Below are 12,798 nucleotides of genomic sequence, written 5' to 3'. Positions count from 1 at the left end.
CTTACCCCAAGCTTGAGTTGTTTCCATATGGCTATAGCCTCCTCAGCACCATAGGAGCCGGGCAGGTGAGCACACCCAAGAGATTTGAAGGGCCTCACCGGAACGGGATAGGGAGAGTCTGCAGAGAGTCTCCCAGGTTCCCATCCTGCATCTGGCAGGTTCTGGGACGCATTCCGCAAGGGTCCCATGGAACGCAGCCCTGCCGTCCGCCGTGGCGATGGACATGCCTTAGCATGAGTTTTTCTTCCTTCCCTGTTTCCCTCTTCCCACTTCCTTCCTCCTGCTTCCTCGGATCAACCCTCCCTCCAACCCCGGTAAACTACTCACACGGAGACCTTGCATCATACTCTGCTTTTCACCATATTAAGACAGTGGTGCTGGCGCTGCTGGGAATGAGGAGACGCCCTTTCCAACGGGTCACTCTGAGGCAGACTCAGAGCCACACAGCAGGAAGCCAGGGAAGGCCAGTGGATTGTGGACCAGCAAGTCGGGCTTTCCCTTCAGAGGTAAAGCTGGAGAGGAAGGCCTGACATGCACACACGTTAAAGGGTCTAGGCTCCATGTAAGCATGGAGGAGACCTGCTCAGGTCTGTATTTCCGAAAGAACACTCTGCTGCTGCACAGAGGACAGATTGGAGGCAGCAAGATGGGGGTCAGGGAGACAAGCGAGGAGGCCATGGTTGTATCAAGGACAGATGACGAAACCCAGATGAGGGAGGTGGCAATGGACTGGAGAGGATGTCAGAGTCAAGCAAGAGTAGGTTAGAAAGTCAAACTGCTCCCCTTGGTGGGCACTCGGAGGGGACATGGGGCAGGAGCCTAAGAGGATGGGGACATGCTAGGTATAGGTTCTCGTGGGTTACAAAGACCTCCTTCCCCCTAGGAAGGGAGTTGGGCTTGAAGTAGACTTGGCAGGGTCTACCTAGGGACGTTGGTGGTGTCCGTCACTCCTGGCCTATTCCTGCTGCTGAACCAAGAGGTGTCACCTTGCATGACTCCTAACAGTCTTCCAGCTCCTTTGTCTCTGGCACCTTCCTCACACCAAACTGAGGATGGAGGCAGACAAGCCTGGGTCCAGACCTCTACTCTCCCTCCCCCAGCGCCAGCAGGATACTTTGCTTCTTCCTGGCCCTGAGCTGGGGAGATCCAGCCTGTCCCAGGAGATGGGGGACACAGAGGGACCCAGTCATGGCCCTAGGAAGCCTTCCTTTCATTGTTTCCACAGCAGGCCCAGCCCAGACACAATTGAGGAGACCCAGGGGGAAGCAGACTTCACCCTGTCTCAGGCAGGTATGGATGGGTAGTGGGGGGCATCCCGCTGGAGGCCGGGAACAAGGCAGGGAGGTGGGAGAAGGGTTTAGCTTGGTCCTGGCTAGGGTTCCAGCAGGCAGGACCCCAGGAGGAAGCCGGGCCACTCAAAGCGACATGCTAGAGAGCAATGAATGAACAGACGGGCAAGGTGATGGGAACCAACAGAGGGTAAGGGCACCCAGCCTAGCAACAGTGGGAAGTGGTTCCCCTCCACTGCTGACAGGGCCAACAGGTTCCAGAGCCGGTGGGGCTGGAGGAGGGGCTGCTGGGGCAGTGGTCAGGCACAGGGAGGGGCAGGGACACTGAATGCCTGGACCTCCCTTTCCTCTCTCCCGGCGGTCTCCTGCCACAGCCTCCCATTGGCAGGACCTAACAGAAAGGTAGAGCAGCCACAGAAATCAGGCCTCTAGGACACAGAGCAGTACGGGGGACAGATGGGGCAGACAGAGAATGGCCTGCACAGTGTGGAGCCCAGGTGCCATACTGCCTTCCAGATGCTCAGGGAGATTTTACGCCTCTTGATTCTCTGCATCGGGGGAGTGGGTATAACAGTAACTGGCTTGCTGCCATCACGTACAAGCCTTCCCTCTGTCATCAGGTCCCCCATGATCTTTTCTTCAGTAGCAAGCATTCACCCTCTGTACACATGGGCACCCCCACACCATCTCATCCTGCAAATTCTCAAACTAGATTGGAAGCTCTCTGAAGCATCTGGGTGTGCAAGGCTTGGGGTCTAAAGACCTGGGTCAGGGTCCTAGCTCCATATGCTACCTTAGGGGGTCCCTTTGCATATCCCTTGCTTTTTCTCACCCCTTAAGAAAAAGTCACTGCCAAAATTTTGTTATTTTTATCTGCACCCCTTAGCACTCCTTTCCTGTGTGCCCGGAGATATTATTTCAGGAAGGAGCTACCTTCACTAATTCATGCAAGCATGTAAATGACTGACAACCAAATCTGAGGTCTTGTAAGGGACAGGGAGGACAAGGAGATGAGTCAGTCAGTGAGTTTGTAGGGTGTTTCCTATTCATGTCTGCATTATCGGTGCCTTGTACAATGACCTACTCCTCACGGGTAGAGGGTAAATGTTTGTAGACTTCTTCAGCTCTTGTCTTATGCATCTGTATCCTAGGTACCCAGAGGGAGCTTGGCAAACAGAAGAGACTCGTGTGTGTGTATGATCAGTACACAAAAGGATCACTGAGTTCAGTGAGGCCCAAAGACCACACTCGAGTGTGGCGTTCCTGGCTGGCGGAGGCCAGCAGCAGGTCCCCTCAGGCCAAGAGCTCCTCTCTCTGCATGTGAGAAGTCAAGGCCTTGGCAACAGCTGCAGCCAGCTGGCATCACGTCCCGGCGAAAGTCATTGTTTGGCCCAAACAGGAAGCCGCCCAAGGGGAAATGTGGCCTCGCCTCAGTGAACCCCTGAAGAATGGCCCCCGAGAAACTTGAGGACGTGCTGGCGGGCAGGGACCAATGTCACATCTGCAGCACCTCACCTCAGGCTGGTTGGTGGACCTAACCCAATCCTTGGGGCCCTGGTGCAAGGAGGACAGGACTGGGAGCCAGGGGTGGGTGCAGAGGTGGGGTGGTTCTAGTCCTGTGTGACTTTGAGCAGATTACTGTGCCTCTCTGGACATATATCCTCATCTATCAAATGATATGCATTTGCAGTTGAATGAGCCACATCTGGCTGTCTCATGGGTCTCTCTGGCTGCCTGTCTGTGGTATCTTCCCATGCAGATGAAGCCCAGGAAATGACCCTTTGTCACCAAGAGAAGGGGAACCTGGGAGTTCCATAGCACTTCAGTTAGTTAAGCATCATCTCCTCATTGCATTTGATCGCCCAACAGTTAGGCCAAGATGTATAGGTGAGGTTCAGGGGTGCATTGCACAGAGGAGGACACAGAAGTTCAAAGCCAGGGTTCGAACCCACATTACTGGCTTTGGATCCTGAAGCTCTCGGGAAGCCTCATGCCATGAGTGAGACCATGCATGCTCAGGCTCAGGAGGGAGGCAGGCCCCAGCGCTGGTGGGTGAGCTCGGAGTCAGGGAATCGCTGGTGGATGGGCACTGTGGTGGCCTAGAGGAAGCGGCAGGCTCTGTACTTGAGGGAACAGGGTCCAGAGGTTGAGCCAAGGCCTGGCAGCTTGAGGCCTGCTTGGCTGGTTTGCTGTGTATTTCTTTTTCTCGGTTCAGGCTCTGCCACCTTACCTGGTGTGACCCACGCTGGCCATTCCCCTTCTCTATGCCTCAGTGACCTCAGTGGTGATCCGGATGCATGCCTGTCCTGCTGCGCCCTGAGCTGGGTAGGGATCAGATAAGCTGATGAGGAGTGGATGCTCGTTACCATGGGGATGTGTTGGGTACCCATCCGGCACCTATTTTTCTCTTCCTTCCTCATGGGACCCCCATGCCGCTCATTTCCACCCCCCACCCGGGTATAACACAAGATCCCAATTCATTTAAGCCAGTCAGTACCATAGCAGTCCCCCAGAGACTGTGATGGATTGGAAACATGACTTAGCTGTCCAATCCAAACCAAGGAAAGGGACTTACCTTCCAGGGTCAGAGGGAGCCCTCTTGCACTCTCTGGCCAGACATGCACACGGAAGCACAGAACCCCCGTTACCACTGGCAACCATCTTTCAACCCCGAGGAGAGTGACAGCCATCATGGGGCCCCAGGAGCGCCAACTAAAGACACGAGAGAAGTAGAACAGCCTGTGTCCTCTGGACCCCCTGCGGCTGGTGCCAGAGCCACCCACTCTGGACTTGCAGTTGAGAGAGCTGATGCATCCTTGTCTCACTGAGACGTTGGAGGTGGGCTCTCTCTTACTTGCAGCCAAGGGCATCGTCAGTGCCCCTCAGCCCCTGACAGTCTGTAATGCACAGATAGACCAGCGGCCCTCCCCACGCTGCCTCACTCTGGATACTTAAGCCCAGAGGACAGTTGTGAAATCTCTGGGCTCCCGGCCAGGGCTGATGACTGGTTCACGGCTTTTTGGAAGCTCTGCATTCTTTCCTCTCTGGTCCTCGAGCCAGAGACAATTCCTCCCTCTCTGCAGCTGGCCTCTGGCCTTGGCCCAGGCCAGCCCACTGACATTAATGCTGCAAGATTGATGGCATGGGGAGACAGAGAGCCTGGACCCCGAGACACCAGGCCCAGCTCCCCTCCACCCCACCACTCTGCTCCTGTGACTCAGCCTCTGTTTTTTCCCCTTCTCTCACCTCCAGGGACCTTGGCCACTCTCCAGCCTTTGATTCATGGAGTTGTCAGAACACAAGAGCCCTCAGAGATGACCTAGTGCAACTTCTTGCTGTACAAAAGTAGAAATTGAGGCCCAGATATAAACTATAAATTTTACCTGGGTCCCAAGGAGCTGGGACTGGAACCTAGGTATTTCGACTGCTAGTCTAAGAGTCTTTCCCATAAGCCACAGAAAGGTCACACACTGACATGGCTTTATCTGTTTTGGTGACAACTGTATACATGGTGTCGCTTGTCTTATTTCTTCTTTTCCATCCCTACGGCCACTGCTCTGGTTCAGGCTTCATGCTCTCTTGCCTGAGTATTGGCCTCGGTCCAACGATCTGTCCAGTTCCCACCTGCAAACTTGCTGCCCCCTCCTCCACCAGCCAGAGGGACTGTCCTCAATGCAGACCTGACTCTGTCACCCCCCTGCTTCACTGCCTATAGGACAAGATCCAGGATCCATAACCTGGCTTATAAGCCCCTCAGGACTGGCCATTCCTCAACCTCATCTGTGAAATAAGACCTATATTCCTTACGACTAAACTCAACTGCCGCCTCCTCCAGGCACCTTTCCCAGATCCCTCCGTCTCTGAATAGTGCTGAGCTGGAGCCCTTCTTGCAGTGGGAGGATCTGACTCCAGCTGCCTGCCTCCCTTGACGGTGAGTGCTTCCAAAACAGAGACCACGTCCACTTAGCATCACCATCTGCCTGTAGCCTCCAAGGTTCAGCCCATTTGCTGATCTGACTTGGGTGCGAGTATGTCTCTACTCAGATCACAGACACTGAGAACAAAGCCAGTCCCGGGGCTCTGGGAAATTACAGAGGCAAAGCTCAACAAACAATCCTCTCCGAGCGCGGCCAAGAAAAGCCCTGAACTTGGAACTCAGTGCTAGGATTCTAGGAGCTCCACTTCCAGGAATTAATCCTAAGGGGGAAAATCTAGAATGTGGACAAAGCTGAACATGGCGGAATTTATTTGTAATAGCAAGTCTGGAAACAATCTAGAAGTCTAGCAGTAACCGAAAGGTTAAATGCATTAACGTACATTCAGATAGTGAAATATTGTACAACCATTAATATTACCTTTGCAAGTTGTTCTTAGCACGGAAAGGCATTAAGTGAAAAAGAACAGAATACAAAACCATATGTGTAGTATGGTAGTAACAAAAAAAATGCATATAGACTGGGAAGAAATAGACTAAAACGCTAAAAATGGTTGACTTGGGGCAGAAAGATTAAAATATTTCCTAGGTTTTTACTTCCTTGTACTTTCCAAAATTTCTACTATAAACTTCTCTTCATTTTATTGTCTGAAAACCTTTGCTATAAACCTTTACTCATTTTATGGCAGGTAAAATTCATTAGAGGAGGGGGGGAGGGATCAATTCTAGCCCCGACGCTGGTGATAACTGGACACATGACCTTCAGCAAGTCAGCCACTCTCTTCATGACTTGATTTCCTCATTGGTTTGTTCATTTGTTCTTTGCTTCCTTCTAGAAATCTCTCTTGAGAATCCCACCTGCACCAACTGGGCACCAGGGACCCAAAAGTGAACCAAAATCTAAACGTATCAAAAATATACTTAACCTTGTTCATAATCAGAGAAATACCAATTAAAGCTAAGCCAAGATACCAAATCTTATCTCTCAAATTGGCAAAAGCTCAAAAATTAGACAACATCCATTGGCAAGACTGTGGGGAAACAGGCCACCTCTTAGATCACCTGGGTGGTTTAGTTGGTTAGGGGTCTGACTTCAGCTCGGGTCATGATCTTATGGTTCATGGGTTCGAGCCCCCTGTTGGGTTCTGTGCTGACAGTTCAGAGCCTGGAGCCTGCTTTGAATTCTCTGTCTCTCTGTCTCTCTCTCTCTCTGCTCCTCCCTTGCTTGTGCTCACTCTCTCAAAACATGAATATATGTTTAAAAAAATTCAAAAAAGTGCAAGCCCTACATGAAGGATAATTTGGCAACTTCCAGCAAAAATATATATGTGTTTACCCTTTGGCCCAGCAAATCCACTTCTAAGAATCTATCCTCAAAGATACACTGGAGGGGCGCCTGAGTGGCTCAGTCGATTAAGCATCTGGCTTCAGCTCAGATCATGATCTCATGGTTCGTGAGTTCGAGCCCCCATCAGGCTCTCTGCTAACAGCTGGGAGCCTGGAGCCTGCTCTGGATTCTGTGTCTCCTTCTCCCTCTGCCCTTCCTGCACTTATACTCTGTCTCTCTCTGTCTCAAAAATAAATATAAAAAATTTTTTTAAAAAGGTACACTGGAAAAACTTAGACAAGATATACACATAAAGCTATTCATGAAAGCACCATTATAACAGTAAAGCTGTAGGAACCACTCAAATGCGCATCAATAGGGAGGAGGTGACCACATAATGGATGGTTCTGCATCTAGAAAAGGGCACGGGGAGGATCGCCAAAATGCTGTGATGATATAATCTCTGGGGTGTGATGCTACGTGAAAAAGCAAAGTGGAATAAAATGTATATAGCACATTGTCCTTTATCGAAGAAGGGGAAGGGAATACACAAAAATGCATATTTTCTTTAATTAAGACAAGCAGCTAAAATATAAAACATAAAATTCAAAATTGTCTTTTATTGGATGAGAGGAAATACGGTAAAGGGAATTCGGGCAGAAGCTAGACCTCTCTGAATAGGCCTCATTCTCTAGCTTAACTGTAGAACCAGGTAAATGCTTTACATAAAAATAGGACAAAACTGGGGCACCTGGGGGCTCAGTCCCTTAAGCATCCAATCTTGATTTCAGCTCAGCTCATGATCTTGCAGTGATTGCGGGATTGAGCCTTGTGTCGGGCTTCTCACTGGGCATGGAGCCTGCTTAAGATTCTCTCTCTGGGGTGCCCGGGTGGCTCAGATCATGATCTCAAAGTTTGTGAGTTGGAATCCTGCATTGGGCTCTCTGCTGTCAGGGTGGAGCCCGCCTTGGATCCTCTGTCCCCCCCATCCCCACCCCCATTCCTCTCTCTCATGCTTCTCTCTCAAAAATAAATCAACATTAAACGAGAGGTTCTCAACTAAAAAAAAAAAAATGCTCTCTCTCGCTCTCCCCGCACCACATCCAAATGTTCTCTCTCTCAAAAAAAGGACAAAATTAAATCAAAATAAAAGTCAAAAGCAATCCCCCAAAATCAAAAGCAAAAGAAATAAATGAATCTGTATATTGAGCTGCTGGCTTCACCATGCAGAATTGAATTATTTCTTTTTTTTTTAGAATTGAATTATTTCAAGTGATTTGGAAATTCAGTGCCCTGGCTGCACATTTCCAATAGCGCATATATTCTAAGGACAAAAGAACAGCAGATTAAATCATCAAATGTGTTCAGTCATCATATAGTTAGTGATACTACTCATATTTTTGTTCTGAAGTGTTTATCATATATAGAGAAAGTAGGAGAAAACAAGAGATCTTCTGAAAATTGTTAGAAGCGACATTTTTAAGCATTAGAAAAAGGACCTACAAATACAAAGTCAAAAAACTAAACTAAAAGTTCTATAGCCTTAGGTTTTATTTCAAGTATCAGTATGAACTTTTGATGTATATTTTCTTAAGAAAAAAAGTATTTCCGGGCCCCTGGGTGCCTCAGTCGGTTAAGCATTCGACTCTTGATTTCTGCTCAGGTTATGATCTCACGGTCTGTGAGATCAAGCCCCTCACTGGGCTGTGTGCTGACAGCTGGAAGCCTGCTTGGGATTCTCTCCCCTTCTCTCTGCCCCTATCCCAAGTGCTCTCCTCCTCTCTCTCTCTCTTTTTCTCTTTCAGAATAAACTTTTTAAAAAAAGAAAAAGAAAATTATTTCCTAGCTCTGTACACTGAGGAGACTCAGATGCAAGGGCCCTCCCAGTGTCCTGGTTCGTGGTCTATAAACACCACTTCTCACTAAAAGAACCACAGCCTCTTAGAGAACTAGCTGATTCCACGTCTGGGCAGAAAATGCACAAGACAACCTGGACATTCATCATACTAGAAAGTCAGGAAGTTAATAAACACTCTTCAGGTCAGAAGGACTCAGACGCCCATTAAAGAGGTCCCCACTGGCCAGACTTGGGACACTTTGAGTGATAATAAGGATAATGATGAAATGGATTGAAATATCAGATGTATTAGATAACCATGATATAAAAAACAAAACTAAACTAAAGTAAAAACAAAACCAGAAAATCCTTGTTGGACATCTTTGGAGAAGATGTTAGAGAATCAACTCGTTATTCTGAAAGTTGATAAACAAGGGGCAAGCATCTAATATTTATCCTGCTTTTCCTAAATAAATTATACCTCAGAAAAACCAGAGCTGATGAGAAAAGTTTCTCTCTAGGTAAGTATGTCAACTAGTAAATGCAGAAGGACTGGGAAAATTATAATATCGTTTTGCAACTCTCTAGTCAAACAGTGGATCTAGGCAATGATCACCAAAGTCTTCTGAAAGTACAGACAGACAGACAACCAAACACTACGTGCCTTTGGAGGAAAGCACACACCATTCCTGTGAAGTGGGATCCAAATCTAATCAAGCCTTTAGGTCTAATGGCCGATTTGCAGGAAAGCAAGGGGATTGAGGAATATGTTAAACACCACCACGGGGGATGCAGTGGGGGCAAGTTTAGAATGGGGAAAACTGCAGAGGACAGACCGGGTTTAATCCACAGATGAGTGTGAGAAAAAATAAGAGAGGGAGGAGAAACCTATGAACTGAAAGCGATTGAAGAGACCCAGTGACAAGTGAAACATCCGGACCTTGTGTGGCTACTGAATTTTGACCAAACCAACTTTAAAAGGCCATTTACAGGAGAGTAGGGAAAGTTCAAACATTCCTGAATATTGGATGGAAATAAATTGTTATAGAAATATAAGTATGATCACAGTTTTCTGTTCATGCCTTTACCTTTCAGAAGCACATACTGTAATATTTATGGAGAAAATGGTGTGATGTTTTGGAATTGCTCCAAATAATCCAGTGGGGGAGGTGTTGGGGGGCATCAGGGAGACCAGAGGGACCTTGAGGTGCTGAGGGTTGAAGCTGAGTGAAGAACAGGCGTGTGTGTGTGCGTGTGTGTGTGTGCATGTGCGTGTGTATTTTTGTGTATGCTTAGAGATTTCCGCAATAAGAAGTCCTTGCTGGGGAAGTGGAAGGGAACACTTGGATCAGTTCCCTCCAAGGTGGGGAAGGGGGCAAAGCCAGAGAGCTGACTTCCTAGGGCTGAACTTTAGCAGGAATGAGCCCGTGGAGGGAGGAGTTCTTAGCAGAGGAAACAGTGTGAGCGAGTGCAGGAAGGTTCCACCATCTGCGGAAGGCAAGTAATCTCTGAACTGAAGGAGCAAAAGGACAACTCAGGGGAAGACATGGCAGCTCACGGAGAACGTCCACCCCGGACAGATTTGCACCCCGCCTTACACGTGCACCCTTCTTGCCTGAGAGGGGGTCCCGCGCGCTCATTGGGCCTCACTGAAAATCCAGCTGTGTGATGTCAATGGCATTTCCTTTCAGAAAAAGGAAATGAGGTTAGCGAGAGAGAGCGTGTTACCAGGAAAGGAAAGTTAGTTGGGCCCCACCCTTTGCAGCCCCACACTCCTCTCCCACTGCTACCTCCCCCCGCCGCCCCAGCACACTAGGCCCTTCTGCCTGGAGTTGGGGACAGGACCCAGAAACATCATGGTTCACACAGTATGGGTGAGTGCAGACTTACAGTTTTGACTTCTGAGCAGGGTTAGGCCACTCCAAACAGAGTCAGCACCCTCTCTAGCTCATGGGCCCGGACCCAGGCCACACTAGGAGATGGAGGTCACAGGGAGCTCCAGGGTCCCATTAAATGTCAGCACAGCCCTAAAGATGTCCTCTTTGTATGTGAGGCAGCTGAGACTCCGAGAGGAGAAGGGACATGGTCAAGATCACGGGGATGCCGGATGAGAACCCAGGTACAGGTCACATGCATCCGGGGGACAGTGGTCCCAGGCGTGCCATTGGATTCCCAGAATGCCCTGCTCCAGTTATAACTAGTAAGTGCCTTTATTAATTTTTTTAAATTTTTTAATGTTTACTTATTTTTGAGACAGAGAGAGACAGAATATGAGCAGGGGAAGGGCAGAGAGAGAGGGAGACACAGAATCTGAAACAGACTCCAGGCTCTGAGCTGTCAGCACAGAGCCCAACACAGGGCTTGAACCCACGAACTGTGAGATCACGACCTGAGCTGAAGTTGGTGCTTAACCAACTGAGCCACCTAGGTGCCCCATAAGTGCCTTTATTAACCAAACCACTCCCTGACTCTCAGCTTTTGAACATATTTCTTAAGATGCTGTTCCAAAGACAAAATGAAAACAAATTTCAATGCATCGAATAAAATTGCTGTGCACTGCTGAACAGAAAGAAGAAAATAATATTAAATTGATGAGAAGTTGTGTTTAGCAAACTAGTCTTTCAAAAGACTGATCACTTGGCACCTTGGCCATCAAGGGAATAGATGTTAAGGAACTTGACCGAGAGCCCTGTGAGCCCTTCGAGGAGGACCCAGGCCTGGCTCTTCTCTCTGCCCCACGTGCCTGGCCCAGGGCCTGGCACCCAGTGGATTCAGGTGTTGGTGAGGTAATTGCCGAGAAAACGAAAAATGGAATTCTGGTGTGGGACCTGAACACCGTTGAGGTTTGAAGGGATGATGCGAGGTGGGTTAGCAGTGACGACCTTGGTCACCCCCGACACAGTGAGGCAACAGGATGGAAAAAACCCTCACCTTTGCTTCTATTGCAAAAGTCAGCTTGGGTCATACTTTCCACTGTGCCCCCTGCAGGGAGGGCGTCTGGCTCACCCTCCCACACACCCAGGGGCTGGGGGTTTTCAGGTGAAGTGGAACTAGGTGTTTGCATTTCTGTCTGCATCTTTGCAGGCTTGCTCAGCAACACTGGAGTCCGAAAAGACAGTGCGCATGCTCGGCGTGCAGTATTGAGCTTAAACAGGTACATGCACCTGTGCAGGTTTGTGCATGCATGTTTGGACCGCTGGGAGGTGTCGTTACAGATGCTCATGTATCTGTGTTGATTGTTATTGTGTATGATTATGTACAAATGAAGTATATATGGGCACTTACATTTGTCCAGGAATGGGTGTGTCTGCGTGAGCATCCGTTTATACACAAGCTTTCACATGCAAGTGTATTGAACATATGTATCTGTTTATCCAAGAAAGTGTATGATGACTGGGTGTGTGTAAATATATGTTTGTGCATATTTGCGCTTTTTTGCATAAGTGCATGCTGTGCCTTGATGGTAATCCATATGAGTGTATGAGGCACGCATGTACGTTCGTGTAAGGTGTGTGTACTGTGCAGGTGCACCTTAGAGTAGGCATAGGAATAGTTGTGGCGTGTATGTGTGGGCACCTGGGGCAATATGTGTCTTGTAAGCGTCTTTGTGCACACGTGTCATGTAGATCTACAAATGTGTGTGTACAGGTGAACTCGTGGGTGATATGTGCATTGCACATATGTGATATGTGTGGTGTGGTACTGCAGCTTTGCACACATACAAATATTCCCTCACTGTCCTTTGGTTTCCTTTCCTCTTGGGGGATTACAGGGTGCCTGAGAAGCTCTTCCAGGAACCTGGTTTCCTGGACCTGAGAAGCACCAACGTCAGAGGTCCCACGTGAGTGAGGAAGCAGGTGGCCTGAGGCTTGGCCTCTGAGAAGCGGGCGGAGGCTCCGGGGCCACTGTTGTGGACAGGCTGGTGAGGGTATTGGGACGCCTTGGGGCCTCAGCACCCACTGTGTGTCCTGGGGAGGGTTTCGGCCACCTTGGGGTTTCAGTCCACCCCTCAGTGGCTTTCTAAGCCCCTTCCTTCCTTCCTTTATGCCTTCCTTCCTCTCCCGCCCCCCCCCCCATTTCTCTCTTTCTTTCTTTTAGAGAGCCAACATAACATCTCATAAGGACATTCTTGTCCAGAAAACAGATGGGTAAATGAGAGACACGTGGCTGAGGGTTTGGGTCAGGGAGGCGGGGAGAGCCTCAAAGAACACAGTTCTAGACGGAGCCTAGGTTGTCCCTGGGCCTGCTCCATTTACATTCTACTTTACGTTTTTCAAAATCATACCCACCTCCATAATTCGGCTGATCCTTATAAACTCCTTGCAGTCTGTCTGGGGAGGCTGGGAGCAGAGTGTGAAAAGGAACGGCCTTCTCTTCTATCTGAGCTGCTCCTGTCCCCCAGCCTCCCTCT

At 49.1% G+C, this 12,798-nt stretch overlaps 1 long non-coding RNA gene across 1 annotated transcript; it reads left to right on the top strand.

The window, feature by feature from the left end:
• Positions 1-10,157: 10,157 nt before the first annotated feature.
• Positions 10,158-12,327, top strand: LOC115271620. Its single transcript, XR_003900032.1, has 4 exons — positions 10,158-10,261; positions 10,445-10,587; positions 11,472-11,541; positions 12,160-12,327. It is a non-coding gene; the product is annotated as an uncharacterized LOC115271620 (long non-coding RNA).
• The last annotated feature ends 471 nt before the right edge of the window (positions 12,328-12,798 follow it).

Source organism: Suricata suricatta, chromosome 11, assembly GCF_006229205.1.
Source record: "Suricata suricatta isolate VVHF042 chromosome 11, meerkat_22Aug2017_6uvM2_HiC, whole genome shotgun sequence".
NCBI classification, from domain to species: domain Eukaryota; kingdom Metazoa; phylum Chordata; class Mammalia; order Carnivora; family Herpestidae; genus Suricata; species Suricata suricatta.
Note: the sequence above shows the minus strand (reverse complement) of the source record. Positions and strands in the feature narration are given on the sequence as shown.